The sequence below is a fragment of the Carassius gibelio genome, chromosome B20 (genome assembly GCF_023724105.1).
Source record: "Carassius gibelio isolate Cgi1373 ecotype wild population from Czech Republic chromosome B20, carGib1.2-hapl.c, whole genome shotgun sequence".
NCBI classification, from domain to species: domain Eukaryota; kingdom Metazoa; phylum Chordata; class Actinopteri; order Cypriniformes; family Cyprinidae; genus Carassius; species Carassius gibelio.
The window spans coordinates 19,586,540-19,612,830 of NC_068415.1; the positions used below are offsets into that span (position 1 = coordinate 19,586,540).

The 26,291-nt window shown below is 35.7% G+C and overlaps 1 protein-coding gene and 1 long non-coding RNA gene across 12 annotated transcripts in view; one reads left to right on the forward strand and one right to left on the reverse strand.

The window, feature by feature from the left end:
- LOC127984265 (disabled homolog 1-like) overlaps nt 1-26,291 on the forward strand; it is a 165,251-nt gene that overhangs the window by 24,385 nt on the left and 114,575 nt on the right. The window lies entirely within an intron of this gene.
- Nucleotides 11,920-16,129, reverse strand: LOC127984267 (uncharacterized). Its single transcript, XR_008160564.1, has 6 exons — nt 15,840-16,129; nt 14,949-15,010; nt 14,564-14,621; nt 13,686-13,763; nt 13,311-13,396; nt 11,920-12,563 (listed from the first exon to the last, which is right to left on the reverse strand). It is a non-coding gene; the product is annotated as an uncharacterized LOC127984267 (long non-coding RNA).

Below are 26,291 nucleotides of genomic sequence, written 5' to 3' on the forward strand. Positions count from 1 at the left end.
GCATCATTTTAATTTAGATTTTGGACCTTTTTGTTACTGTTATTCCAAAGGAGGATGAAGAGATGACAGAAACAGGTTTGGAAAAAGACAAAAGCAGGATTCAAATGCTACACTGAAAAAATAAATAAATAAATGTATCCAATTCTAAAAATAACAAAAGGGTAAAGATTCACATCTATAAAATAAATATTAATCTTAGGGCAAGTTATCTATTTTTCATTGGCTCAAGTTAAACAATAACACATTAACACATTTCTGACCTTTACAGATGAGGCGAGTATTCAAGATTGGTCATTATTGTTGTGTTTGCCGACATTAGCTGTATTGCTATTATTTTAATATTATTTTATTTGTGCTTGTCTTATGTGATGTTATCAAAAAAAAAAAAAAAAAAAAAAATATATATATATATATATATATATATATATATATATATATTTGTGTGTGTGTGTGTGTGTGTGTGTGTTATTAATAAATAAAAAAGTTATTAATAAAACAAATATTACTGGAACATGTTTTACAAGAAAAGACTATGTCAAGCCTTACTACTTTTCAATTCTACATTTACTTGTCATTTCTTTGTAAATATTTGAAATTGTTTCCACCTAAAAAAAATGTAAGCACATATTTCAATACACTTGCTGTGCTTTTCTTATACACAATTTGTCATTTTTTTCTCTTTTAACTCAGTCGTGGTGTTTCATCTGTTTGCTTTGTGAACGTCTTTAGACCTGCACTCTGGACCACCACAAATTTTAATCTTATAAATTACAGCTGATGTGAAAGTATTTTGGCCAGCTCAGACCACATTACCTTTTTTCATTCCATATGAAGGTGTTGTTTTCAAAAGAATCTGTTAGGGATGTGAAGAGGCCCAGAAGAGGCCCAGGAGTTTGTGGTTTAGATTGCCTCGAGCTCCTCGGTGCGGCTTTGCTAAACTGTCCTGAATAAAACGGCAGTCAAAGCCTTTAAAATGAATGAGGATTAATGACTCGCAGCTCCGCCTGCAACATGATCCAGATGTGTCTCATACTGAAACAAGCAACAACCTCACAGCTTAAAAGACACAGCAAACTGACATTTCCATGTTGTGCTGTGCTTCTAGGTTAGTATTCCTTTTTATACTGTAAGTCTATGTTGCTTGGGATGCTAAACTGTCACAAAACACATCTCATTTTGGAACTTGTTAGTCCTCATTTGGAAAAGGATAGCCTGGGATATTCTTCAGAATTTCATATTCTGTGCTTTTATGAAATAAAAAAGTCATTTGGGTTTCTTTATCAGCATGCACAATTCTTTCTTAGTTAACTCCCCCCCTCAGTGTCTACATACAGGGAAAAAGAGAGATATCAGTGGAAAGATAGGGCTCAGAAAGAGATGAGCGTGGAAAGAAAACCGCCGTTCACACTGAGAGAACATAGCGATGTATGGAAGGTAGATGAGAAATGATGGAGAAACTGTGAGCGTCCTGTGGAGTGAGAGATGAAAAGAAGAGCAGAGCTTGCCTATTTCATAAAGAGCTGAAGAGATTGGATTGATTCTGACTGCTAAATGAGCTCTTGAAGGGCTGGAGTGACAGCACACATCCTCAGAGAATCAGCGAGAAGGGCGGACCTCATCATCACATTTATCTCTCTGGCCATTTGCATGATAACTACAGTGGTGAAGGAGAGACCACTACCATGTTTTGCCCTTGCAGGGGTCTCTTTGAGTGTTAAAAGGCTATTTGATTCTTTAGAGAAGTGTCTTCCAAGATCAGCTGAGTACTAGTAAGCTATTTTCAAGCACTTGCCATGTGTCACTAAATTCATCTCCTGTGACCTCCTGTTGAGGTGGTCATCATTTTTGATTTTCAGACTACATACATCACTGTATTAGTGTGTAGCATTGCATGCTAAAGCTGAGGACAGTCATTTAGAAAGCCTGATTATAAGCATAGTGTATAGGCTAAGCTAGCTGGCTAATCGGCTTGATGTACATTATACTAAGCTGGCATGCTGAGGTACGCTAGTAAGCTGGTTAGTAAAATTTTTAATTCTAAAATCTGTAGCATTGGATATATACTGTTATTATACTGACATATTAGCATTTAAAAGCATTAGAAATGTAACAGTTTTGTGACTTTTGAGTTAAATAGATAAACAACCGCAAGATCAAACTTAAAGATCAAAAACTGAATTAGCATGTTGGAATGATTTCTGAAGGATCATATGACATTGCAGGCTGGAGTAATTATGCTGAAAATAATATATATATATATATATATATATATATATATATATATATATATATATATATATATATATATATATATATATATATATATTATAAGCTATGGGGTTGGCTGCTATTACCTTAAGAGCTGCTGATTCTTAAGATGATGTGTCAGACACATTGTATTTTCTCACAGTCGTTTATATATTATTGCACTTTAATATGAAATGATACACAGTGTGTGGGCATATTGCATGCACGTGTTACAGTGGCAGACAGAAGAAGAACATATTTTTTTACTGACAGCAACTCATCTGACTGCAGTGCTCTGATGTTCTACTGAAGCTCCTTGTCTCCTGAACCGTTTTCACGCTTGTTTCACTTGTGCTTTGCACTAAGACAACGTTGGAGTGTGCATCTGAAAGTGTCCCATTTGATGTTGTCATAAAGATGTACTGCGTCTAGGCAATTCTTGTCCTGAAAAAAAGATAGAAGCAGCAGTTGTGAGTGGGGTGGCCAACCATTGCCCTGCCCTGCGTTAACTATATTTTCGGCGCCATTAAACTGGAAAAATAATGACCTTTGTTAATGTTCTAATTTTGACAGCACTAATTAAAATAGAAAACAGCTATTTTAAATTGCAATAAAATAACACAATAGGGCCATTCCATATCACATCAACCAGAGGTTCCCAGCTCAAATTTTAGATTTTGTTAATATTTTTTTTTCTGAAGAAAGATAAACATGTTTAGTGATGAATGCCAAAATATGAAATGTTGTGGATTAATAAGAAGTTTCTGAAATTTGGTTGATTCGACAGAGAATGAGGATTTTTCTGAAACATTGAAAAATCTTACTGACACTAAACTTTGAATGGCAGTATATCTGAATATCCTCAAACAATATTCATTTATTTAAAAAACGAACCTGCACTAGATATTTCTTCTTTTCAATTAATATATTTTCAGTTAGGTTTATATTTGTATCCCAGTAGTCTCATAAACATTTTTTTTCCTTGTTCTAAGCATAAACTTTAAGCATAACTTGAATCTAATGCACTAAGAAAAAATAACCTAAATACAAAATCCTCAGATCTTTCCCAGCCATGTTATCTAACACAGTCTTCTAAAAACTAAATGTGTCTTGCTTTAAATGTTTAAATATATTTACATATATTTTTACACCAAACATGACAAAGCTACTAATTAAGAAAAGTTTTGTAGTGTGAACGGCCCTCTAAATACACATATATTTGCAAACAGCATTCTGCATTAGTCTCTGCAGTGATTTCACACAAAAAACTGCTCCCAGACACACACACAAACACAGAAAACTTTGTCTGAGCTGTTTTAAGCCGAAGCAGAAGCACAGAGATGCCATCAGACAGGGACTGGTAGTATTTATCATGTGTGTGTGTGTGTGTGTGTGTGTGTGTGTGCGCACAATAGAGATGACAGGACAGACGATTGGAGGTGTATTTGCCTGGCTCCAGGTGTTACAGTGCGTTTAATTACTCTCATGGCAGATTAACGAGACAAACCGCTTCCCGCACTTACACACACACCAACTCACACTCATACGGGACTAATTACCTTTCAGCACTGAGAATCTACTGCAAAGCTAGCGTAACGCGTGCACACACACACACACACACACACTCGGATACCGTAGGTGTTGCATTGCTACCACCAGCAATTTATCTTTCAAATACACTCAGATACACACTATCATGGCAACCCCGACTTATTGCCTCATAAGGACAGACAAACAGTCATAATGAATAAATAGAGGGGGACATTATATTACCCTGCTCTTGCACTAGCTCTTACATTCATCAACACAATGGAGCGACTTCATTAGCAGTGAAAGCAGAACACCCGGTCTGCACTTTCATCCAGCCGAGCCGGTTCTCCACATTTCTTTTTTTCCCTTCTCCCCAAACGTGGGCGCTCACACGCATACTGATAGAGATAGTCCTCATCCCCAGAACGGCTGTCTACGGGCACCGCTACGGGTAACGGTGGCGACGACAGCAGCTTGAGTTCAAAACACAAATGATTTCATCCATATGGCAGAGCAGGGACTTGGGAATGAGGAGTAGATCTCAGATTCTGTGTATGTTTGTATGTGTGTGTGTGTGTGTGTGTGTGTGTTTGAAAAGGCTACTGTAAAAAGTAAAGTGATTCAGGAGGTGCAGAGAAAAGCCTAATTAAGTCAAATATTCTGGCACCTCTGTGGCTTTCTCACACTGGTCTCAACTCTCTGTGGGCTGAGACAGTGGACATATATTCTCCAAGGGCCTCCAAGGGCCTCAAGACCTGCCCGTTACTTTTTTTAATGCCGAGAGCCAGGAAACTTTCTGAATATTCCTTATTGTGAAAGAAAGTCTTATTGTCCTGTTGTTTTATTTCAGCTTTTTTTTTGAAGTTTTATGTTCTTTATTTTAGTGGAAAACAAGACAAAATTCGTAACTTTAATTCGAAAAGTATTATTTGAGAAACAAAGTCACATAAGGTAATAGGACTTCAGATACTGTTTGTTTGTTTTTTGTATTGTCTTGTATTTTTTTTTCTGGAAAACAAGTAAAAATGAAACAATCCTTAAAGCAAGGGGAAACATAAAAATGTAATTGCATCAGGTAATTGGATTGTTAATTTATAGTATTTAATATTTTTATAAAGGTGTATTTTTTTTTTTTTTTTTTTTTTTTTTACTGGAAATAGATTGATTGATTGATGGACCTGTTTATGTTCAGTCTAAGGCCCCGTCCACACGGAGACGGAGCTTTCCCCAATCCGATCTTTTTTTTCCTCGTCTCAAGAAATATCCACGTCCACACGAAACCGCATAATGATGTAGTATACATGCCAGACCAGTATGTGGCGCTGTAATTCTGACACAGAGATATGCTAAAAACAGAGAAGAAGACTTGGACTATGCTCATAAACCTTGCGTGTGGTACACAAACGAACATGGAACAATACATTTATTAATCTGTGTTAATGTTAGTTAATAAAAAGACAATCGTTCAGTGTTTGTTCATGTTTTTGTTGCTGTTATGTGATGTAGAGGTGTCTGACTGGGGGGGGGGGTGGCGGACATGGGCTGATGACGTCATCGTTTCAGAAAATATACGGATTAGCCGTCCAGACGAAAACACAAAGACAGCGTTTTCAAATTTATCCACTCTGGGACCAGGTTTCAAAAAATAGCGGTTTCACCTGATGAAAACGCCGGATCCGTGTGGATGAAACGCCTATCCGATAAAAAATGTGTGTGTATTCACAGAAACGCGTCTCCGTGTGGACAGGGCCTAAATGTGAAGCATTTTTGAGGCCAAAGAGGGAAAGATGGACATTGGAATTGAGACACAAAAACATTCTCTCTCTCTCTCTCTCTCTCTCTCTCTTTCTCTCTCAGTCTGGTTTGAATTTGGCTATGTTGGTTTGTTAATGAGGGGAATGAATGGGCATTCAAAACTTTTTCAGGGACAGAACTCGCACAAAGCTCTCTGCCATCTCAAGAACAGGAAATGTGAACAAAGAGACAGAGTAGAATAAAAAGACAGGAAGTTCTTCCTTTAGCTGTCTGTAAATGTTTTCTGAACAAGTGAACCACTAAAGAGATCTCTCTTAAAAGTATTTCTAGCGTTTGCATCCAAACCCATGTCTTAGATTTCTAAATCTTTTACAGCTGAAGATATAAATGAACCAGTACTAAATAAGTTTATACCTACATTTAGACGTTATAACTCACTGTAAGTCTTTGACTGTAGAATAGCAACAAAGCTTGCCAGAAAACACTTATTGAGTTTTTTAAGAAGAATTGTGTGAACTACATTTCCCATAATTCTCTGTGGCAGTTCAAGAGTGATAAATTACATTCAGTTAAACACCAAAAATGCATAATTTGCCCATTATTTAGTTGCAGTGGTGCTGAAATGTTTCCTGTGTTAATGTTTACAGCAAGTCCGTTTTATTTGGACTAAAATCCCTTGAACACACACCATGTTATATTGTAATTAAGATTTCTAGGAACTTAAGGAGGAATTTCCATTCTCCCACAGACACCCGCAAGTAAAATCATTGCCTTATTGCAGCAAAATATTATGTTATACATTTTTAATTTAGTCTTTATACTGAGGTACTAGTAAAACTAGTGTGGTAATTGAAATAGGAAGCCAGCTCTAATCTATAAGCAGTGTTTTTGTTCAGTGTCCAAACAGTTCAAATGAGGGCCTCACTCTCCTCATACTTTCATCGCTTCCCTAAACTCCCCTCTTTTCTCAAGACTTGTGACACACTTGGCAGTTTCTCTCTGTGCATCTGATGCCTAATCCAGCAGCCAGAACAAACAGAAGCACATAGCATCGCAGATGTCAGTGTCTGTGGGAAACTTCATATGCGTTTTGAAAGAGCCCATTGGGCAGGCAATGAAAGGGTTACTACTTCAGTCCTGACATAATGAAATTATCAAATGATCTTTTCCAGCTCTAGACTCTGATGTTAGTCTAAAATTAGTCACTTTTGGGTAAGAAGAATCAATTGATTTTTTTTTCTTCTCATTTTTGACAAAAGTATGCGTGATATGGAATGCCAAATGGGCCAACATCTTTTTTTTCTTTTTCTTTCTTTTTTTTTTCACAATGGTGTTCCACAATATATTTAAATGTATCATATTCCAGTATCCTATCAAAGAATTTCCCCAGACACATTTATGGCTCAGGGATTTACTCTAGAACCGCCCTTAAAAAAAAGATTTTAACATTAAGAATGAGAGCTTATGTCTGAATAAAACGGCAAGAACAGCAAGCCAGTCAAACTTTAACCTGAGGGCAACATAAATTTCTCTATAATCTCTCTCACCAGAAAGAAAACCCTCTGCAGGAGGAGGAGGAGGAAGCCGGGACTGGAATACATTTAACTCTTTAATTGGTCTTAATGCACATGAGGCACCTTATCAGCACATGCCTCCGAGGGCTTCATCTCAGTCTCTCTCTAAAGTTTTACAATCATATCAGAACAAAACTTAATACGGCCAAAAACTTTGATCTGCTATCGGAGCGTTTCATTGGACCCCGAGGTCTTCCCTTTACTCTCTAGAAACACTTTCACAGACACATTTGAGGTAATGGGTGTCATGAGACATCGATGTGATCTTTTTTTTTATGACTATTCCTGCTCCTACTGTGGGGGTTTATATTAGGGTAATACTTGAGTTAAGAATAATATATTTTTCTTTTTTTTCTTTTTTTTGGCCATAATGAAATGTATTTTATTGCATGATGACTGTAATGGGTAAGATATTCACTCATTCTTTTTTATTTGTTTATCCATTTTCACATTTTCATATGTTTTGCCTATTTGCTTCTTGCCTTCATCATTTTGTATCTCCACAAATACAGATAGAAATTCAATTGACTTTTCCCCCAGCACCTGAGCTCCAGTTTACCTGCCAGTGCCCATTAATTGGTCGCTTTGCATCTCTGCATGAAGGGTTTTATGTGACCATATGCAGATTTTCACAGGTTTACTGGCTATACACTGGGACACCCAAAAGTCAAAACACATACGTTACACTTAAATATATAGGAATGTCATTGTATTAGTATCAGTATGCATACAAGTGTGCACATGCTAAAGATAAACAGATTTAGCTTGGCTATGCTCTTAAAAATAAAGGTTCCTAGAGGAGATTTTTCTTAGTAGTGTAATAGAAGAACCATTTTTGGGTTCACCAAACAACCTTTTGGTTAAAGGAATGGTTCGTCTCAAAGATTGCAATTTTTTCATCATTTATTCATCCACATGTGGTTCTAAACCTGTATGAGTTTATGCTGAAGATAAAAGAAGATATTTTGAGGAATTTTGAAGAACCAACGAGTTGTTGGTCCCCTTTGACTTCCATAGTAGGGAAAGAAATACTATGGAAGTCAATGAGGACCAGAGGACTCTTGTTAAGAGATCAGTTCTTAAAAATAACATATTTTTCTAAGAGTGAAAAAGATTTTCAATAGTAAAGATCCTTTTCCCACTATAATGGACCTTAAATGTCCCATTGATGTTAATTGTTCTTCATAAAACCATCAATACCAATAAAGAACCTTTATTTTTTTAATAGCAGACGACTGTTAGACATGTGATGTGAAAAAAAAAGTGTAACTAAAGTTACAAAAATATTTATTTGTGTACAATATTATTTGTGTTGGGATACGTAAAAACAATTAAAACAATAATAAAATCCTTTTATTTGATAAGGTTATCAGTGATGAAGTAGACACATTTGTTTGCGCACCACTTGGTGGTGGTCTCCACTGAGATCCTGCATATAATTACAATATTTAAACAAGCTTGCCTTCGTTCAGTGAGCCGTTACCTTATGGGAAATTCTAAAGCAACTTAGTATGTGGCTGAACGTGAAAAGCAATCAAAACTCACAGAGAGGGCAGAAACCCAAAATCACTGCAACAGTGCTAAATTTCACCTGGAGAGGCTGTTCCATCAAACCTCACAAAGGAACCCACTGGGTTTTGAAAATAGCACCGACCGGCTTCTAATTAAACACACTCTTGCTCTCACATCCTTGTTTGGCCTTCTGACAACACAGCGTACAACCTGTTATGTCTTATCCAATATTAACAGGATCTGTGGGTGTGAGCGCTGCATTCCTCTCTGCTGGAAACAACAGCTTTGCTTTCTCCTCGGGCCTTGTTTGCTGGTTCCATGATAGAGGAAATCATGCTGGTCTTTTTGTACCACAGCAGTGAGCAGTGAGCAACTCATGACCCATGCTTTAAATAAGATATTGTTGGCTTTAATTAAACTGGCATGGAGAGAGATATTAGCCGTATGAACGTTCCCTGCTGCTGGCTGGCGACCGGCCACACTTTCATTTGTGGATTCTCTCTAGCACCTGGGTGGTGCGGGTTACATGCAGAGAAATGTGGGCGCTACGCACATCAGTGACAAGAATAACATCTAGATTTAGCTGGAACTGTGGCACAGAGGGTTGTGCATTATTTACAATGTGGAGACTGAGGTTTAAATCCAGCTTGGGTTATGTTCGGTGTTACTTTATTTTTATAGTGTCTATAAATGTAGCTTTAACTGATATGTATTTGATGTTTAGTTTTAGTAATATTCTTACTTCAAGTTTGTTTTATTTTCAGTTAGTTTGCAAGGCAAAAATGGTTTTCATTTATTTTCAAATTTAAATTTGTAAAATTTTCATTTTTTATTTCAGGTTTATTTAAATTAATGTATAAATAACAGTAACTGCTAGTATTAAATGTTAATTTTCACTTTTTTAGCAAGTTTATAACTTTTCTGACTAATATAGTTTTTATATTTTATGTCAAAAGTATCTATATTTTTCAGTATGTTTGTCAAATAATATTTAGTAATTTTACTCGAAAATAAGAAGTGAATTTGAATGAAAATATTTTAAAGACAAAGCCCAAAATGTAATTATATTAAATGTAAATTATATTTATAAATATTTTAATAACATTGTATTTTTCATTATATTCCACTTATGACAATATAATTAAGCTTTATTTTTTGTTTTAGTCAATTTTGCTCTCACTGAAATGAAATCTAATTTCAGTCGATGAAAATATTATTTTAGTTTACACTTGTTTTAGCGAGTTGTCCTTTGGAGGAGTGTAGACACATAAACATAACTTTTACATCATTTTGTATAATATTATGTTTGTACTATGTACATATGTGATTATCTCTGATAGGAAACGTTTGGGTGAGTTAATTAAACTGCTCGATCCTCAGGTTTGGAGGTTTGAATCCACTACACCAAATGTTACATGCATATATTCTTCTTTTCAGAAAATTGTGGTGTCTGATTCATGGGATGCAAATCTGAAACCTCCGAAGTGCTGTGAACAAATTCAGGCCTGAGGGCACAATGTGTGTGTGTGCTCGCTTCTGTGTGTTACCTGCAGTAAAACACCGTCTGTGTGCATTCACTTGTAGTGAAACTACAGCAGTGCGTGTGTACGTGTGTGTTCGTGCCAACTAAACGGGGCTGCTGTTTGTTTATTCCAGTCACATCTCATCCCTGCACTGTGCTGTGGCTGCCAGCAGTAGATTCTCCCCTTTTCATACCTGCTGCCTCTCATTGCCTGTGCACTGGCTGCTATGCGCGGCACCATCATTAGCACACAAAGCAGGATTGATAACCTAGACTGCAGTGCCACTGGGCAAGAAAGACAGAGAGAGAGAGTGCTAGCAATGTTCACTCCCTAACAATCTCATTACAGACCACAGAGGAATATTTTACCACATCTAATACAAGTTTGTGTGTTTACAGCCATGCTTAAAGGGACAGCACCAAAAAATTTGAATTATGTCTTCGTGTAGTTTCAAACCTTTTCCATCATATAATGCTTTGACTTTTAACGTTGGTGTTTCTCTGTAAATGTAAATGAAGTTTCCATAATGTTGATAAATAAATAAAAAAGGAAAAATCTGAAGCTATTCGTTTTAGAAGAAGAGCAACATTTGAGGCAATAATATAGAAAATTGTAACTTCGGCACCTTCAAATTGGGATGCAAGCACAGCATAGTTTTCATTTATCCCACAATCCTCAGCTTGTGCTTGACTGTTTCTGGAAATAATAAAAATATCATTCGATGGAGCTGCTGAAAGAAGTACATTTATTTAAATGTATTTTTATGAGTCCATATCTACTGTAAAATGCACATATATACTTTTTTTGTGACTGCACTGTAAAAAAAACAAAAAAAACAAAAAAACAAAAGTTGAGAAAACTTAAGTTTAAGGTAGCCAGCTTCAGGAGTTTCTTGAGTTTTCTCAAATTGTTTTTGTGGGAGATTTTTCTTTGATCTTTTTGTTGTATAAACTGAAAACAAATTGAGAAAACTCAAAAATCTCCTGAAGCTGGTTGCCTTAAACGTCCAAGTTTTCACAACTTTAGATTTTTTTTTTATAGCGTGTGTTTACAGTCATGTTTAAAGGGACAGTACACAAAAAAAAAAAAAAAAAAAAAAAAAAAAATCAGTTTACTTGTACACGTCATTTCAAACCTTTTCCATCATGTAATGCTTAATCTTCAATGAAGTAATATTTTACTAACACTATTAAATGGAATATTTGTGCACATCTTTAGAAAATCTCCAAATGAATATTTGTAATTTGTAATATATATAAACCATCCCTAACAGTGAGAGTCACCGAGACGCAGCAAAGACAATAAAAGCATCTTCTAAATTGTAATCTTCCTCTGAGCTGACAAGGACCTTTACACGCTGTGACACCAAGTTGGTTTATTTTATAAATTCTTCCTGTGGATTGTTTTCAGTGTGATTCCCCGCAGACAGTGATAATCTGTTTTGGACTGACTGTGAAAAAGAGACGAGGAGAGAGGATCTGACAGGAATCATGTCAGATGCTGTTATTAGGGTTTGCATTCTCTTTCACTACAAAGCCAAAATGTGTCTTCATGAAGGAATGCATTATTTCTACTCTATGCCAACATGCACACTCAAAAAAATAAATCGTTGGTCTAACTTAATATAATTATGACACCTATTTCCACACATTTGAATGGTGTTGTCTCAACTTAATTTAGGCAAATGGAACCCAAGAGCAAAATTCATTTTGAACCAACAAGATCAAATCATTTTCATTTGAATCATATTATCGTATTTATCTATAAACTGTTTAATCTTGTTGAGCCAATTAATCTTAATCACTTAATTTAGAAAACCAGAAATATTGTGTCAACTACTATCGTTAAGTTAATTGTACAACTTTATTTACATCAAACAAATGTTTAATTGTTGACATGTCTATCAAAATGTAATTTACTGCACAAATAAAATGTTCTCATAGTGAATGTCAAAAGTTTCTCTTTATTCTTATTTCAAGGCAAATTTTCAGGTAAAAAAATACAAAAAAAATCATCCAAGATGAACAACATTATATTTCAATGTATATACACAGCTAATACCTTCTTGAGTCAAGATTTAGTCTTTTGAGAATACACACATAAGGTAACTTACTCCAACATCTTGTTCTTAAGGGCTGGTACCTTTAGTGAAAGTTTTTGTCCATTCAAGATAAAGAACACTTTCTGGATGACCTCAAATGTAGCCTTGAGTTCTTGTGGGTAGCTGAGGTTCAAGGCGTAAGTAAGTCCATACAGCATGGCCACTGCTACACGTTCTTCAAAGAGCAGAGAACCTCGGTCCCTTCAATCAGGATACCAACGTCCACAGGTTTATCCCCTGGTTGGTGTCTATGAATTGGACGATGTAGATCCCCAATACCATCTGCTCTACGGCTTCTTTAGAATTCATCCAGTCGCAATCCTGGGCAAGACAAATAAAATGTGGAAAAATTGGACTACTGTAAAATAAAAGTTAATAAGAACAATTAATAAGAACAAATAATCAAACTACAAGCAACATTACAAATAAATACAATAGATCAAAGATTCAAATAAAATAAACAGTGCTTTTCAGTTTTTTTCAGGTATCTAACAGTAGTTTTTTTTTTGTGAAAGTGAAAGTGAAGTGACATTCAGCCAAGTATGGTGACCCATACTCAGAATTTGTGCACAGTGTGAACACCCGGAGCAGTGGGCAGCCATTTATGCTGCGTCGCCCGGGGAGCAGTTGGGGGTTCGATGCCTTGCTCAAGGGCACCTAAGTTGTGGTATTGAAGGTGGAGAGAGAGCTGTTCATACACTACCCCCACCCACAATTCCGTCGGGCCCGAGACTAGAACTCACAACCCTTCGATTGGGAGTCCAACCCTCTAACAATTAGGCCACGACTTCCCCTTAGGTACAGAAAATGGATAATCAAATATAAAACACTGCATATTATCTTTACTGAATAAATTAAAGATTAATCATTATTGAAGTAACATCAGCTATCCAGTCAAGAGCAGTTAGTAATTTCTTTGTAATTTCTTGTGTGATTTAACATTAAAAACACAGGCAGTGAAAATAGTTTTTTTGATGATCCAGTACATACCGTTACACATACAATGTCTTTCTCTTTTAATAAAACTTCACTTAAGACATAACAGACTATGTTTGCTAGGATACTCACCAAGACGGTCATGTTGATATAATTTTTGTACGAATTTGGCCTCTGAAGCACAAGACTTGAAAGAGAACTCAGTATTTGCACGTTTTCTGAAAAAAAAAAAACATGTGGGGCTTTGGATGAGCACACTCACAAATCATCTCACAGTTCTCTTTTGCGTCTTGCTCTTGAATGTTTAAGTTAGCAAGGCTTAAATGAGTTTCGTTTACACAAAGATAGCAACAGCGTTCATGACTAGACGTTAGAGCAGCATACGGCACTCGCATCGTCATTAGAGGTGGACCGCGGTTCAAGTGCGTGCCGAACCATAAGTAGAGAATGGTACGGTTAGATTTTAATGTAAACATAAAAGTGAAGAAGAGAAAAGCAGTTGCTTACATTGTACTCCTTGAACAGCTGTAGATGGTCCTCCTTTAAGTATACACAGTGCTTTTTGAGGATGTCTACGCTGTTGTTCTGTAAAAAAAAAAAAAACACAAAAACATTGATTATTTGACAATATCATATCGATAACCAAGTATAACAGGACATACAATCTATATGAAAGTTCAACTAATAATAAAAATTCTATCATTAATTACTCACCCTCGTGTCATGCTCGAAGACATTCGTTCATCTTTGGATCACAATTTTTTTTTTTTTTTTTATGAATTCTGAAAGTTTTCTGTCCCTCCATAAACAGCTATGCAACTGAGACTTTGATACTTCAAAAAGTACATAAAGAGATCATAAAACGAATCCATATAAATTGAGCGGTTTATTCACATTTCTCTGAAGACTCGCTTTATATTATGAACAGATTTAGATTTGCAATTTATTCACATATAAACATTCATCAACTCGCACATCAGTTGTGGTGAACGGAAGCATAAGCATGTTTGTTTGACATGTGAGAACCAATGAGGTTCATTCTCGTTACACAGCATGTTTAAGCTTCTGTTTTTGGGCATCAATCAGGTTCAGTTGACCTTCCGTTGATGTTTGCTGATCAATGTTTATATGCAAGTAAAAACCTAAATTAAATCTGTTCATCATACTTTCGAACATCGAACTTATTAAAACATCAAAGTCTCAGTTGTGTCGCTGTTCATGAAAGGACAGAAATCTTTCAGAAAGCATCAAAAAGATCTTCATTTGTGTTCCAAAGATGAACGAAAGTCTTCCGGATTTGGGACGACATGAGGGTAAGTAATTAATGACATCATTTTCATTTTTGGCTAAACTAACCCTTTAAGAACATCACTAATACAGCTTACCACATGAAAAAGTTTACTAAAACCCAAGCATGGGATGCTGTTTATTGCTCTTGTAAACCTGTAAAATAAAAATAAAAATATAAAAATCATTTTTACATAAATTTGCAGTGTTCATCTTTACCTGAACAGAGAAATCTCCTACAGATTGCTCAGCAGCAGGCGCCTGAATGAAATGGCTAATTTCATAACTGAAACAATATAGTAAAATAACTATCAAATTGTATGAAATCAGAAAATTACATTATCCATTCGTATGTTGGTTATGAAAACATTAGGTATTTCCAAGCACACACTAATAAAACACTTTAAACTTTCCTTTATTTTATTACAGTAATAATGAGCCATTTTTCTAAACCCATTTAAGAACATACTTAATACAACTTACCATGTGAAAAAGTGGACTATAACCCAAGTATAGGATACCATTTAATGAGCTCTTGTAAAAACCTGTATAATAAAACAATGTTTACATAAATTTGCAGTGTACTTGTATTTACCTGTACAGATGTTTCACCTATTACATGCTCAGCAACAGTAAAACTATAATATATACAAACACAAAACAATTCTGAAGAAAACGGGCGATCCTGCTCTACCGACGAAACCGAGGCTGATTTTCCCATGCAATATGCATTATAACTGAAATCAATATAAAATGTAAATGCTGCCCGGAAGGGAAGTTTCGATCATTATATTTCATACAAACAAATATCAAATTGTCTTTAAATCATTCTCATTCAATTACAGCAACTGTAACAATAATACAACGTATTACAACGCGTGCACCCTAATCCTGTGCGATCATAATCAAACGACACATGCCTAGTACGCATGTGCTCTATACTGTATTCCACGCCGCCTGGCTGCTTGTTGATTAACATCAAGCATATAATTGTATTGACATCATTGTTTGTTAATTCGTTTTTACATTAATTCGCAGTATTCTCGTCTTTACTTGTACAGAAGCATCACTTAACAGTACGCTCAACAACAGTAGCCCGAGTACGTTAACTGAAACAATCTAGTAAAATAACGCTTGCAACAGGAATTAGAACTAAGCAACTACCGCATTAATGTTAAATTATGTACATACATGCAGGCGTTTATATCGATTTACTATGTTTTTATCGAGTATGAACATGTGACTAATAGAGTAATTCAAATAATCCAATAAGCGGTCAAATATCCGCTTAATGTTGAATTCTGACTGATTTAAATAGTTTTACTCTCTGTCAGCACAATGCAGACAAAGAAAATAAAGGATTTTTGAACTTACCAATTCTACAGCATTCCACCATAGACTGAACTCCACCACATAATGGCGCCCGCGATAACTGACGAGGTCACGTGGATTTCCTGTCATCAGCGCATGCGCAAAAGTAGTAGTTTGACTCGAATCATTATTTTTTGTTGTTTCGACACAAATGAATTGAGCTCTTTTAAGGTTGTATGGATTTAATTCAGACTGATTTAAAATAATTGTGTACATCCCTTAAACTGATTAATTTTATTTGTTTCAAAATGCTCTATTTATTTTTATCGAACAACACCCAGATTTCATTTTTTTGAGTGCATATCCATTTTCCTTGATCAATTCAGAATGTTAAGGACTGAAAGGAAAGCTTTGTGCGTCATGATCAGCTGGCATATGGGACACCCCCGCATTCTCTAACACTGTTATGATATTACGACTGGATTTGGGTCAATGACAAAAAAAAAGAGTGTCCACAATAAAGAAAAAAATCCTTTTAAAATGTGTTCAAAAGGCATGTGCCACATTATTAGTTGTTTTAGTAATACTGTATGTCACTGATAAACTATAGTTTTTCCCAGCATTGCTCATCAATACAGCATGGTGGCAGAAAAGCTCAGAGCTGTGCTGTTAGACACTATGAGCATGCTGCGTTATATTCTGCTGTCCTGGTGAGCTTTATCATCCTCTGCTCTCATATTGCCAGTAAAACAATTCTGAATCGCCATGTGATTTGAAAGAGAGAGATTCCCAAATATGTAGTGCATAATCCTGCTCCTAGTTCTCTGTCTCCTTGTTCACCGTGCTGTCCCATCTCTCACTTTCTCTTTCTAGCTTTGTCTCTGCATTGTGTGACCTGAGCTGTGCTGCTGTACAGGTTAATGGAAACAGTGTCTGCCACAAACACTTTTGACACTTCATTAACTGTCTCCATATGTCAGGTCTCTGATCAGACTACCTCTATATAGGCTTGTCACAATGACAAAATTGCAGTATTTTATAATAAATTTATAATCAACTAATTATTGTGTAGTGTTACTGTTTGAGCATAGGTTGAGCTGAGCTAGAGAAGACAAAGAAAAATGGCTGGTTTAGTAGCGTATTACTTCTTTGGTGAAGAGACATTGTTTCTGGGGGTGAAGAGACATGGGGTGGGGTTGGCGCAGTGGATAAGACGCATGCCCTTGATTTGAGAGACCCGGGTTCGAATCCACTGTGAGGCACCAATGTGTCCCTGAGCAAGACACTTAACCCCTAGTTGCTCCAGAGGCGTGCAACCTCTGACATATATAGCAATTGTAAGTCGCTTTGGATAAAAGCGTCAGCTAAATGAAAAAATTTAAATGTAATTGTTTCTTCAACACCAGTTTCAGTATGAAATGAATACTTCGTAATAATAGGCATATTAACAAAAAAAAGAAAGAATTGAGTAAAGGTAAATTGTTAACTCTCAAAAAAATTGTGTTTCCCCAAAAGAAACTGACAAAAAAACACTGAAATATAAATTAATTTGAATAGTTTATTTCCACCACAAAGCTTTGCAAATAAATGCAAAGTTTCATGCAGAAACGCAACTCTATATTTTAAGAGAACCCAAAAGCCCAAACTTGACTTGAGTAAATAATCCAAATACAGAAGCTCTTCCTAGTGTTCAAGCACTATTTGAACAATTATGGATCATAATAAAACCATAAACTCTATCTCCAGAGATACCTGTTCACCGGCGATGCCTGTACCTCCAGCTGGCTTTGTTGTTTTCGATTCCCTGTGAAATATTTCAGTTTGGCTGACGCTCAGAATGGCTTTTGGTTTAGATGCTGTTCCAGTAGTAACTACTAGATGAATAACGCTAATCGTTTACAGTGTTAACAAGAGAAACGTTAAGTGGTCTGAGTGGCTCTTGTGCTGTGAGTGTATTCCTGCACACAAACAGAGTTAGAAGTGATCTGGAGGGCAAAGAGAGGGTGAGCTGCTCAGTGGGAAATGCTCTTCAGTATACTGCACTTTGAGTTAATGGAGCTCACTGTCACACACATTCCTAATGGGCTCTCTGTTTGTCAGGTGGGTTAAGGTACCACCGTAATGCCTGGCTATTATGATATTCGGTCTTAGTTTTTTACAATTCCTAATAATTCTTTGGAAGAGATGAAAGGGTTATTATAATCGCTTTGAAGGGTGAAGGAGTGTGCAGGGGCTTCACTGAATGTTGCAGGTGTATATGTCTGCTGTGGATTCTGGGATACCTGTCATTACTCCACCTACAGCTGCTGTGTCCTTGAGCAAGATGATTTCTGAATGTGTTGCTTCAGGGGTGCTGCAAATGCTGCCTTCTTTCCTCAGGCACTCACTCTTGCTTGGCAGCTCTGCAAAAGTGTAAAGATTGTTGAATAATAATAATAAACCTTCGCTTTCATTAAAACAAACAAAACAGCATTTGGAGTGATACTATTGGTATTACATGTAATGGTTTGAAGGAAAAAATGCATTTATTTAAATATTTAATTTTAATAAATTTTTGAATGTATTTTATTTGAATACATTTGATTTTTTTAAATATCATAAATAATACATTAAACTACATATATTTTTCATTTGTTAAATTCCATAATTATTAAAGAAATTTTTTATGTGTTTGCATTTTTTCAGTTGCTTTTGTTTTGTGCAATATATTAAATCACAATTTGTCTAAATACATAATTAAATTACATTAAATAACTTTTTTATTAAATACAGGTTTTTTTGAATTATGAAATATGAATTTCAAATAAATGTTTTTATTGGACTTTTTAATTCATTATCAAAGACATCAAAGTCAATGTTTACACTTTTAATGTATTAGAATTTTTGCAATACATTTGAAAATGTTAAATGACAGAAATGTGACTTATGCACCTTTTTTAAATTTATTTTTTATAGTTGATTAATAGGATATGTAAAACAAACACTGCTCCCAGGCCAGTGCTAGACCAGAATAAAATAATTAGCGGAATTTGCATGTATATAAATACAAATATATTGCATGGATGATTGTTGAAGTGCTTAATGTGTTCTGGAGCATCTCCTAATTTGGTTGAATTTTGAAATAATACGCCACTCACAAATTCACACACATTTTCTCGATCATTGAGAGATGTTATGCTTTTAAGCAATTGTTCTCTCTTGCATTACGGTTATTCATAAGGCAGCATAGAGCTGACCTTGTTTCACAGCATTTTTCTAATTCATTTTGTCGTACATGATTCATTTTATCACACAGCCTTCACATGCTGCTCAGTTTTATATATTCGGCCTAGTTCTTGCACTTTATGCTTCAAATGAACAGTCTCTCTCTCACTGAGAATCGCCTCAAGGTGGGTTAGAGAAGTGTTTGGGAGCCTAAATTCTCCATGTAAGGTGTAGTACTTCCAGAAATGAATGTGCATTGCATAGAATACCAAGTGCATATGAACAATAGGAATGGTTTGAAGTTAAATTATTGCTTTCAGGTAATACACACTCTTGAAAAACAAGAGTGTTGTTTTGCGTAACCTCCCTCTGTTTCACTTTTCACATTGTTCTTCTCCTTATTTGGTCCTTCTGTCCCTCTAACGCAAGTCTTTTTGTGAGGGTAAGCGTGAAATTTGGAAATGAATGTGAAAGTGGCAGTCACGAGTCGGGTGATTGATCCCAGTCAAAAGCAGGATCTTTAATGAATAGCAGCTTGCTCTGAGGCAAAGGTTAAACGCTCCACCACTAGGAGTGATAAAGTGTTCTTTAAGCTAACTAATTATCTGCACTTGGCGCCCCATAAAATATTTAACCATCTGTTATCGACTTCAGATTAGAGGGCAATGACAGCTTCCTCAGAAGGCCACATTTGTTGCCACAGATGTACTTTTTACTCATTGAATGCTTATTTTCTAATCAGAGAGACTGAACTTTGTCGCAGTCATCTCATTTTGGGTTTCCTTTTTTCTTTTGCTCTTCCACTCTTATTTGTTTTTCTCTTGGTTTAATGAAATTACTACAAATGAATGGACTACAAATGAATGTGGCTACACACTCAAGAAATAAAAAGATGCAGTGACCTTAATTAAACTGAGGAATAACTGTTCATTCAATTAAATTTAACCTTTTTATTTTTTTTAGTTTTGAATGTTGAATTTTTAGTTATTTGAATTTATTGTAGTCTTACAACACAAAGTTAGATGAATTCATTTTGTGGAAATAACAATGAAAAAGACTGATAATACCGGCATTTCATAATATATTAAAAACATAATACTAAAAATACTACATTGTTTAATTTTGAGTTGTTACTTTTGTAGTTTCGAAAATAAATTTGTACATATTTTATTACTTTGAACACTTTTGTTTGATCATATATTGTTATAATATAATCACACACACACACACACACACACACACACACACACACACACACACACACACATATATATATATATATATATATATATATATATATATATATATATATATGTTTATATATGTTTATATATATATATATATTTATATAATTGCCATATAACAAGCAATGTAATAACAATAAAACTCATAGTACTCAACAATTACTAAATAAAAATAATACCATAATAATACAAATTAATAAAAATCCTATCATTTTTTACAGTACATGGGCAACATTTCTCAATATTTGTTATTATTATTATTGTTCATGTAGTTCCAATGGCAATGAATCAAGTCAACTTCCTAAAGTTGAAATGTAGTCTTTTTAAGTGATAAAACTGTTGGGGGAACTAATTTTGCTTAACTAAAGTGAACAGCCAGCTTTAAACAGTATCTGGATTTAGTAGTTATTTGTTGTAGGTCATATCCTAAACACTATATTGCGCTAGATATTGCATTAGATATCTTATAAAACTCCACTGAGAGTACGTGTTTATGGAATTATAGGATAATTTGTTGGGCTAACTTCCAAAAAGCACTTCATGCTAATGCTTTATCTCTAAGCGGCTGATGCATCTGCCTTTTTTCATCAGATGATTAGTACGTCCTTAACACCTCAAACGTTCAGTCGAGCCCCCTGGTGTAGTTCCTTGAGATGTTTTATTTTCCATAGACTCGCAGACAGTCTATTGCAGATGTCTCCATTATTTAACGGATTCGCTGATGCAGACGAGATGCAGCCTGACAGAGACGGGCAGCTGTTGTGTTAGTGTTTTCACTGCTTCAGTTAGAGCCCAATGTTTAGGAAATGGTGTGGAAACCTGTGGCGTAAAGGACATTTCCTGTGAAACCCCTTGGGACCCGAGCCCTGAAGAACATACTCGGTGAGAACATTTGTTTATTGGATTTCAGTATGTGACAACAAGATTAAGTGTTGTGAATGACTGATGAAGCCATCATCCATTAAATCCACAATTATTCAGCTTTGGAGGATATAGAAGATAGAGTTCAGTCGCCCATCGCATTGCATTGCAAAACGTGTTGGTTGTTTCAGGGTTTTTTTCTCTTTATACTCATTGATTGTTTTTCTCTTTTCTCAACTCGTTTTGATGGACTGCTAACTCTACCCTTTAGATTTTTATGATCCCATATAACAGGACCCTCTTTATCTCAAGCACAAGTGACCCTGCTGAAATTGGACAAAGAGGACTTTCATTTATTGTGACTTCATGCTGTAGCTCATGTATTGGTGTCACAGAGAGATCAAAATGTACAGTAGTACTGAAGCTCTATATATTATTTATAATAAATAATCACTGTAGAAAGCCAAAAGCATCATTACTTCAGTCTTCAGTGTCACATGATCCTTCAGAAATCATTCTAATATGCTGATTTGGTGCTCAACTACCGTTACATAATATTATCAATGTTGAAAACAGTGTATTTTTGTGGAAACTGTGATATTCTTTTCATTATTCTTGGCTTCCAATGAACATAAAGTTCAAAAGAGCAGCATTTATTAGATTTTTTTTTTTTTTTTGACGCATTAAATGCACTTGATCAATTTAATGCATCTTTGCTAAATACAAGTAATACTTTCTTTAAAAATGCTCTGACCCCAATCTTTTGAATTCATTTATAATAAATTATACAATACAGTTACTGTACGTTAACTCAAAATGTAACATTACATTGCTTTAAATAAAGATTTTTTGCTTCAAAATAAAATTGTTATTTAGTAATAAAAGTTAATACACCTAATATAAATTTTGTGCACCGATCTGTATATATATATATATATATATATATATATATATATATATATATATAAACATGAATATTTGATCCATCTACACTACATCACAAAACACCTTTCATTTATTGAGGTGCATGACCCATTTCAGCCGTTCAAAACAAAGTAATGAAATGTCAAAGTACATATCAGTACCAGCAGTTTACATATCAATAAACTTTATTTTAGGACTCACAGATCTTGCTATTGATTTCATAATACTTATAGTTGACTGTAAAATGAAACCGAACATGACAGGGAAATCTATATAAACTCAGGTAATGATAAAATGTGTGCAGTGGGAAAATACACATTTTGTGCCCAAATGACAGATAGAAGTGTTTCAAGTCGGCATCAATATACTGCACTATGATGATACTAGATCTATACATCAGGGAAGTGACATTTATGGTGACAAGTGAGTATGATAAAGCCGTCCAACTCCAAAACCATTAGAAGTCGTAAACAAATCATTCCTGTGAGGTAAAATTTTACTAAAACATGCAAAAACTCAGCTGAGAAATGTAAATGTGTTGGAATAGCCTATTGAGAACATTAATCTCAATTAGTGTGGGAGCAAGAAACTGAACCGGGACACATGAAATTACAATAAACATGCTAATTAATGTGCTATAATTGGGAAAAACAGCAGTTTGTGCCTATTTATGACTTTTTCAGAGCATGTTATATGCCACGTTGCGATAACAAGCAGCACAAAATTATGAGATGATGTAAAAGAGCCACTGAATTGTTGATTCAGTTTTTGAATCAATACGGTTAAAAGAACTAATTCATAAAAATAAGACAAATAAGAAATAAACAGCTTAAAAACACAAAGAATGAGCTTAATTTGACATCAAGTGTTTCTGTTTTCTTACACGAAGGGTTTGGCGGCAGTGCACAAGACCCGCGAGCGAGTGTATGTAGCGGAAAACTGAATAAAAGAGTGCAGATAACGCTAATTAAAGCTGGTTGGCTTTCAAAAATGGCCTCTTCTCTGTTTTCCCATTACATTCAGGGGACACGTTTGTGTGAGGAGTGAGAAACCCTGATTTACATCTGAGGAAGCAGCCATAGCCATCTCACCAGAGAGAGAGAGAGATCCCTCGCTTCCCTCTTCCTTCATTCCCGTATAAAACATGAAGTGTGCGGAATTCCCGCGAGTCGAATTGGGTAACGTTTGATATCTGCCGCGGCCGTGTTTCTGTAAATAAAACCAGAAGAGGGATGAGAGAGAAGGAGCGAGAGGAACGCTACAGAGAGATGCGAGGCTCTATTTCAGGATTGTTTCTCTGACGATTTGGAATAATGATCTGAGTTTGTTTATTCTCCGCGTTTAATGATCACGCTGCGTATGAGCTGATTTCATCTCTCGTTCACACGCCCTAGCTGTATGTATTCAACTACTCTGACAGTTCATTGTCAGGTCTTACATTAATTGTGATGCCTTATTTCTTTTGGAACAGTCTAGTGGGAAAGAATCCCAAAATAATTACAGGAGGATTTAGTTAAAAACAAAACAAGCCCCCTGCTGCCTGCTCTAAATCTCCAGCACAGAACATGTAATCCCACCCAGGTCCAGTCTGAGAGGATCGGTTCATTGTGGAGGTCACTGGAGATTCATATGGAGTTTAAACTTTGATCTCTCTTTGGTTTTATCAATATTCATAATTCAGCTGCTTTGTAGTGTTTTTTTACAGAATGTTTAGGGGAGACTTTGACACTGAGAGTCGCACATACACCGCCACACGTGGTGCTGTGGCAGTCTGCAAAACCGTCTGGTGATTAAGAGTTGTTTTTTCATAAGATGTGTTATGACATATGTTGGCTGTTCTGAATAAGCTGAAGCTTTGCTCTAATCCATGTTACTAGCTGCAGTCTGAGAAAACAACAGCAGCAGACAGGAAGAACATCACACAACCTACACTCACTCACACATTCATTCATTTTCTTTCTTTATTTCTTTATTTCTTTCACCCATCTATTCTGTCTTTGACTTGAATGTCGTCTGTTGGTTTTTCATTTGTAGTTTAATCAACTAACCATTTGTTAAATCCCTCATTCATTCAATGATTTGGTTAGTTAGCTGGTTAATTGATTAATTGATTGGTCAACTAATGTATGTATGAGTGAATCCATCAATCATCCAATCGTTCAATCAGACATTCAGTCACTTGTTTGTTTGTTAGTGCTTTTTGTTATTGGTTCATTCAGTTATTTCTTCATTCATTTGATTTAGAATCTGTTTGTTCAAATCATTTTTTGTTAGTTTTTTGGTACGTTTGCTCATCTGTTCAGTTGGACAGTTGGTCAGTTTACCAGTCATTCATTTCATTCATTAGTTTGTTCATTCGTTTATTCATTCTTTCAATGATTTGCTTGGTTGGTTGGCTTATTCATTTCATCAGTTGGTGTTACTTGGTTTATTGATCAAGTGATTGATCAGCCAGAGTACCAATTAATAGATCAATTAGCCAATTGCTTATTTATTTTTGTGTGTTAGTTTGTCTTTTCCCCATTTATTTAATTATTTGTATATATTTTTTATAATTCTATATTTTAATTATTGTTTGTTCACTCATTTGAATTCAGATGGATTTTCATTTGTTGTATAGGTCTGTCTATTTTAAAATGGAAAATCTACAATACTAACAGGATTTTTGTATGTTTTGACAAACATACCTGGTTTGTGTATAATGAGAGAGATCTACTTCTGTTTGACTTTCAAACGGACTCATAACTATACTCTTACTTTACATGAGCATTCAAAATTGGGTCATGTTGAGTTTTTAGATCTATATTTAAAGAGTTTGTCAAATAGCGTGTAGGCTATATAGTAATATTCAAATAGCTTGGGCTGGATTTAGATTGCTGCTAACACACCACTAAATCAAGATGCCTGACATCTCATTTCCCCAACATGTCCAATTGAGTTGTGTGTTCGTGTTTTTGAAGGCATCTACCTGATGGCATTTAATTTCCTTTTGCTTTGGGTTCAGAGTGAAGTTTGATAGCTTGGCACCAGCCCTCTCACATTGGGGAGCATCAACAGTGATCCACCAGCGCTTGAGGTAGCGCAAATGTCAAAGTCACTTAAGCAGCCTCTTTCCTGTGGCTAATGAAAACGGCCCAGCAACACATGCCGGCTGGCTTTACTCATCTGGAATATGTTCAACCAAACACAGATCAATAAGAGCTCCGTTGAGGAACGCTCAGGGCACGCCAAGCACTCTGAACATCGCGCTCTGAAACGGAACACGTCCACCGGGCCTGGAACAATTAAAGCCAAATGGAAAGCAATAGAGGAAACGAAAGGGCGAGAGAGGCAGGGGACAACAAAATAGCGGAGGAGGAGCGGGGGTGGGGTGGTTAAGTGGTCTTATCGGTTACTACCCATGATGCCTCAGTGATGGGCGGCTCATGATGAGACAGCTGGGACGTGTTTCTGATATCTAAAAGGGCAACCGGAGAGATGATTGACAGGCCGCGGCATAAGAAAGGAGTGTGTATGTTAAGTGGATTGTCACTCCGGTCGGGAATAATGAGCTTGGAATGACACTTTAGCGGGATGCCTCGGATCAGACAGCAGGAGAACCCACACATTCCTTAAAAATTTTATTCATAGCCAGGATACCTCTCTTTTTTCTACAAAAGAATGAGTGCTTGTGCCATGCTGATAAGTGTACTGTGCTAAGTACTACCTACTCTGTGCCTCCCAGACTTCCCAAACGTTTTAGCGGATATGTAGCACTTTTTTTGTTGTGAGGAAATATGGGCAGTCATCTGCAGTCAGACGCATAATTAATTGAGCCCACTGTAGCCCAATAAAAAGCTATACATCTCCTTATATATTTGTACTCTTCTTAATTTTTATGCCGAGATAGTGAGATACATGTGGGTGTCTCAAAGAATGGATGTGGGTGGAGGCTAGGGATGACAATTCCAAGGAATTCTGGTTCCAATTTCCATTTCTTTTCAATAATTCCGGTTCCTTAACAGTGCCATTCAAATTGGAAGACATTTTGGAAGAAAAAATGAGATGTTACCAAATATTGGGATAATTTCAGTAGTTTGGAAACTCATAATATGTGATCTTTACTTAAAAATTATATTTCACCAAACATGAGAAACTTCTCCAAGAGATTTATAATTGAGATTCACTAACAAGAGCCAGCTCATAAGAGTCATTGATCTGGACTTCCTGGTTGCTCTACAGGCATTCCTTCACTAAAACGAATTAGAACATAGGAGTCACTTACTCAAGAATCAGATTTTCT